General features: G+C 36.2%; 1 long non-coding RNA gene across 1 annotated transcript; it reads left to right on the forward strand.

Moving 5' to 3' along the window:
* Positions 1-2,877: 2,877 nt before the first annotated feature.
* LOC116742476 lies at positions 2,878-5,289 on the forward strand. The gene is made up of 3 exons (XR_004346470.1): positions 2,878-3,045; positions 3,863-3,997; positions 5,066-5,289. It is a non-coding gene; the product is annotated as an uncharacterized LOC116742476 (long non-coding RNA).
* Positions 5,290-6,442: the final 1,153 nt, after the last annotated feature.

Below are 6,442 nucleotides of genomic sequence, written 5' to 3' on the forward strand. Positions count from 1 at the left end.
ACTTTTATAACATCATTTTATATCAGCCGATTTTAATATCTCCAGGTTTTGACAGTTTTATTCTTTGTTGTTTCTCATGACTCACTCATGCAGCCTATTCTGTTTATTGTTAAGTGATTTTTTTTTAAAACTGTAAGTTTTATTTTCATTACACAACTTTGAGAATTCTGAAGGTCTAATGCAGGGTGGCTTTCTTCCACAGAAGATTTGCATTTGCTTCACTGAGCCAAAGGTATGTATACCTACAACCACTTGAGTTCCTATGGAGCATCCTGCCTTAATATTCAGCATCCCTACCTTGCAGAGAATGGCTTCGCTGTCTCCTGAGCCCAGGACTGCTGTTAGAATTGGGGAAGCTTGAGTTTTGTATTTGTTTCCTGGCACTATTCAGGGTTTAGCTCCCTGTTCTTTTTATTCTTCCTCCACATATCTTTTCTCTTCCTTATCTTAACCTTTGGAGATTTTCTATGTTTGTTTGCTTTTGTGCTCAACTCTAATTTAAAAAACAAGTATGTTGTAGTTATGCAGGATCAACCTGCATTGCCATAGGAGGACCATTTGGAACATCTATCCTATCCTTCTGCTAACATCAAAAGTCAGTGCATGGCCTTTATTTGATAGCAAATAGGCTTCTTCTAGAGCCCTACAGCATTTCTGGATTAGAGAGAGTGCTTATTATAGAGCTCCTAGCAGTGGGATTAAATTGATTCACTTTATTTTCCCTGTATTCCAGACTTTTTTGAGCTTCATAAAAATCCAATTATGTTATCAAATCATTAAACTGATTATTTTACTAAAATATGAACAAAATACTAAATTATATATGAAAAGCAGACATAGGTTTCACACTTACGATCTTCCTTGGGAAAATAGTTTCCAAGAAGGTTGTAGATATACTTTTAAAATATTTTTCAATTTTATCCTTCTGGCCCGTATTGTCTAAGATTACAGAGAAAGACAACACATGGAAAAGAGTACTAAATTTGGGGTCAGAGTAATCTCACTCTAATCTCAGTTTAGACACTATGCATGTGATTTTCAATGAGGTAATTAACTTCTATGTACCTGTATTTCCTCATTTGTATAATGGAGATAATTTCTATTTCACACAGTTATTACAAGAATTAAGGCCAACAAAATAGTACATGTGGAATTACGTATGACAATTTCCAGTGAGGAGAGCAGAATATGCCACCCCCAAATAGTTCTCTTTGACATAAAAATTATCTTGACGTGGTTATTTTTAAGACACAGGAGAAGCTCTGAAAATTGAGTAGAAGTTGTCCGTTTTATAAGCAACATGCACATTTATAAGGGAAATGTCCATTTATAAGTGTGTCTCCCTTTCTATACCAGGCAGAGAAGGATCACTAAATCTCTAGACACTCTTATTCAATGGAAAAGGCAACTATACCCCTGTTTACTTGGCTTTGCTTGATACCCTTCCATAACTGGCTTATTCCTTCCTTTCCCAACATCTTCCTTTCTCTCGAGCTGGTATGTAAAGGTGTGGTTTGGACCATTTTGGGGAGTTACTCAGTTTTCCATGTTATTAAACTTCTGTTTTTCTCCTGTTAATCTGTCTTTTAGTACAGGGGGTCTCAACCAAGAACCTAGAAGTGTAGAGGGAAAATTATTTTTCCTCCCCACCAGTTTGGTGACCCATCATGGGACCTACTGAGACACCATACTCACTCCAGAGCCCGCAGATGGGATCCTGGAAGACTGGTAGAAGCTGGCAAAAAGTAAAAATTCTTACCAAAGTCAGCTCTCCCAAATCTCTCTATGCCCAGTTTAAAGGAGAAGGTAAAAATTTCTTGTCCCTTCTCTTGTCCCTTCCTTTCTAAATTTAGATTAGCAGGAAAAAATATTTGTGCGAACTAGTTTCTTGCATATAGCAACTGGTAAAGATTTTTGTTATTGCTCTTGTTTTCTCTTTCCTCCCAGAAATGGTCATCGTTTTGTCTCTGTCTTTTGTGTCCTTTGTTATAAGGAGGAGAACCATGGGCAAGATGAAATTTTCCTTTTGTCTTATTTTACGTTTTGAGAGCTTGGCTTAGTGGCCAATGAGGATATTCTCTCTGCCAGCTAAAACAGTCTGAGGGTCCATGACATGAACTGACAAGCTGCATTCTCTTTGTCCACTAGAGCTGGCTCACAGGGAATTTGTCTTAAGGGGTCCTGGTCCATAAAGGGCCTTTGTCATCTCAGCCTTTATTGTCTCATTAGTACTGAAAAGTCCCTTTCCAATTGTACATGCCCAGTGTCACAGATTAGCAGGTCTATAAGTAGAGGCATTTCATGTTCTGGGAGACCAAAGACGCCGTTTTCCCTCCCGCCTTTCTTAGTACCTGAGACAGTGAAGGTCTCTTTGCTTTCTTAGGCCAACTCTGGGAGTGACCATTTTGGATTATGGGGGCTTTATCTTCTGCACTATCTTTTGCAATGCCTTTCGCGTCCATAGTTAAGTCAGTAAAAGGCTTATTGGTTTGAGTCACTATTGAGGATTCTACTTGCCAATGGCCAGATGAGGGATCTTTTGAACTGGAAAAACTTCTATATTTGAAAAAAGTTGTAAACAACTGTCTTATCGATACCTATGGAAAGATAACATTGAAAAGAAGACACAAAAGAGTATGGCATCTAGCCTTAGGGATTTCCTTAACAAGACAAAATTAACAAGACAAAATTAGAAAAAAAACCCTTTTTCTTACTTCCAGTTTCAAGAGATCCTACCAAGTTTATAGAAGAGTTGAAAAGATCAGTGGACATTCACATTTCTACTTACAGGGGACCTTGATTGGCTGCTAAGGGGTGTTCTTTCATTATTATATTACTGCAGTTAACAGAAAAGCCAGATGGCCCCCTGGGGAAAACACCTCTTACAGAGGTAACAGATGAACAGAATTTCTCCCAGGCCCTCTTACACATGATCAGGAAATGGCTCAGCTGGAGGTTGATGTTAAGAAGCTGACAGAAGCAATAGCAGAGCTTTTCATCCTAAGGTGAACTGGTTGAGGTTGCATTGAACACGCAGAAAAAAAGGTAAGCATTTATACAGACTTTACAAAAGCATACCACATTAAACCCTGAAGTTCCAAAACATAGGATTCTTTTGATTTCCATCTTGGTTGGAAATCTTGTTGATATAAAAGAAGGAAATTGAAGATAATGTATTTGGATGGGCAGACCTTGATATAATTCAGACCACAACCCAATTCCTTGAGGAATTAAAAACAATTGTCTTTGTCTTTAAAATCTTTACAAAACCAGAAATGTAGCTCTAGGAGCAATTCAAAGTCCACCCATCCTTACCAATCCCCAAATCTTCCCTATTGATCTCCAGATGCCTGCAGATATTGTAAAAGATTAGGACACTGGAAACAGAATCGTCCTGCACTTGACAAAAAGGAAACATTTTTAAATAGTAATTTCCCTAGACCTCTAATAGTATCCCAAAAACTCTGTCTTGGAGAAAACGTGTACACTTTCTCTGTGCCTACCTTGTCTTCTGTAGGAGCTGACAGCCATTTCTTTGAAATGCAAACTTTAGGTAAATCATTCTCATCTAGAGGGGAAAAAAAAAGCTATTTAGAAATTGGGCAGATAAGAAATCTTAAGTGCCTTCTCCACAAATATTAGTAAAAAAGCTTCAGCCATCTGAGCAGGTAAACTTATTCCATCTGCCGGAAACACAATTTGGATCCAATTGTTTTTGTTTTAAAATAAATTAGTGAGTTGTGTACCTGACTGATGGCTAAAATTTTAGAATGAAAGCTATACTGTTTCTCTTTGTATCTCTCTATATGATCATGTGTGTCTACATATGTATGCTGTAGATGTGTTATTTTTCTATCTCTAGATGGTACTGTCAAAATTTGTAAGAACTCTATTTGGTTGGCTTGAAGGAAAACGCTGTATGGATTGGGTATTCCAAAACTCACAGAAATACAGAAACTAATGTTTTTCAAGTATATGTGATCTGGAATAATATTTGGTAAGTGAAAGCTAGTTGAAGTGTGTTGGTTTAATTAAAACAGAAACGTCTTCAGTATTATTAGCATTAAATACAATGCAGAGGTGCAACTTTTATTCTACCTGGGTTTACTACTCAGCTAAGCTCATGTTATATCTGTTACAAAAATTGTCAGCAAGAGAAAATTATGAAACTTTCATAAAGAATCAAAATATGATTATTAATAACAAATGAAATAGTTGAAGGTAGACTAGAAGTTTTTAAATAAACTTTTCAACAATGATGAGGTTTTATAAGATATGTCTCCTTTAAAATCTTTTATAAGATATGTCTCCTTCAAAATCTTTTAAAGCTTCCAAAATCTTTTTAGTAACTTGAAACTTAACATTTTGCTAAACTAAAGGATACAAATTCATTGAAATCTACATCATTTCTAAATAAGAAAATTTAACATTAGTACCTCTGTAATAAAAAAAAGTAGATAAACCAAAAATGTTTGGGTCTATTAGTAAACATGTCTCATGCCACATTGAAAAACTGTACTATAAAAAAGGCATATACTTCTAGAAATTATGAAATGTATTCATAAATTTACCAATCTAAAGAACACTGTTCACAATTGCTTACTTCTGAGTTTTCACTAGAAATTAAGGTTTCTACAGGTTAAGAGTTCTAATGTAACTAAAACTACTAGCAATAGTAGGAGAAACCATTCCATCTTTGTATGCAAGGAAAGTAGGGTATGTTATTGGGTAACAAAGTATGAGATATGGAGATGCATTTTTGTTAAGGGAAATGAAAGAATTTTGTCTTCAAGAACAACCAGCTACTTCAGAATGGAAAAGATGAGAATAAATAACAATCTAAATGGATATTGAAGAGAGAATCTTGTGTTGTTAAGCTGGATAAAATTGAATTGTTATAAGGATTTTTAAAATAAGCTTTAATATCAATATTATACGTATGTAAAACTTAATTTTCTTTCATCTGCTAAAAGGACAAAGTTTTCTTACCAGTTGGGTAAACCTGCAGGTGCAGGAACCTCAGGACATCTTTATTAACCAATACCTAATTGCTTGCACCCTATAGGTCTAACTTTGGGAGCCCACCTGTAAGACTGCCTCCTGAAATGAGACACAACTGTTTAACTGAACTGACCTATTTCAAGACTAATACTGGTTCGATGAGATAGATATGGAGAAGTCTTTCAACTCAACTTCTGTACTATGAAATTCCTTGGAGAAATTTCAGCAGCTGGGCTGGAGGTGAACAGAATATGCCACCCTGAAATATGCCTCTTTGGCATATGGATTTTCTTGAGCTGGTTACTTTTAAGAAACAGCAGACACAGGAGAAGCTCTGAAAACCAGTAGAAGTTATGCTTTTGTAAGAGACATTCACATTAATAAGGTAAACCTTCTTTTATAAGGGAAGTCTCTTCCTCTGTACCAGGAAGAGAAGAATGACTAAATCTCTAGAAATTCTGGTCAATGGAGAAGGTAACAACTTAAATTCACATGATAACCATACCCTTGTTTACTGTGCTTTGCCTGGTAACCACATAACTGGCTTCTTTGCCCTACTCCCAACATCTTCTTTTGTCTTTAACTGGAGATGGTATTTAAGGTGGTGACTTAGGCCATTTTGGGGAGTTACTCAGTGTTTCTGGGTATTTCCTAGGTATATCTTCCATGTATACTCAGATTTCCATGGGTCTCTCCCAGGTATACGTGTTATTAAACTTCTATTTTTCTCCTATTAATCTGTCTTTCATTACAGGGGTGTCTCAGCCGAAAACCTAGAAGGGCAGAGGGAAAATTACTTTCCCTCCCCTACACAAGCACATAGTGGGCACTTGGACAGTATTATTTTTTCTTTCCTTCTCATGGCATCGTTGAGCTAATATGGTTAAATGTACGATTTCAAAATATATATCTTGAATTCTCATTGATACTCATTCACTTCTAGAGAGATCTATCAGCCTTATCTCTGTATTTAAGTTGAGAGTTAATTTTTACAAAATAGAGCAGAGTCTAACTCCTACCTATACAAATTAAGCTACTTTCAAGAAATGGGAACTTAACTCTGATTGTACTTAAAAATATGAACAATGCTTATGTAACTTTAGTTAGGCAACATCTGGAGCTGATTTCCTAACTTTGATTAAGAGAACCAGCCTGATGAATCCCAGATGTTTAAACATGGCTGTGTTTCTTACACTCACTAGATTATGAGAGCGAATACATGGAAGGAAGGGAAACATTTATAAGAACTAGGTGTCAAAGTGGCCAAGAGGGGTTTTTGGGTGTTGGCTTAGTTGCCGGGCCGGGTGGGGGGGTGTCTTTCTAAATGAACATCCCCTTTAAAGTTTTATGCATGTTCTTAAGACAAAGGCCCAATCTTTGATAACCTCAATAACAGTATGTCATAATAGCTTCACTCATATTTATTCCTGCAGAAATATAT

Source organism: Phocoena sinus, chromosome 17, assembly GCF_008692025.1.
Source record: "Phocoena sinus isolate mPhoSin1 chromosome 17, mPhoSin1.pri, whole genome shotgun sequence".
NCBI classification, from domain to species: Eukaryota; Metazoa; Chordata; class Mammalia; order Artiodactyla; family Phocoenidae; genus Phocoena; species Phocoena sinus.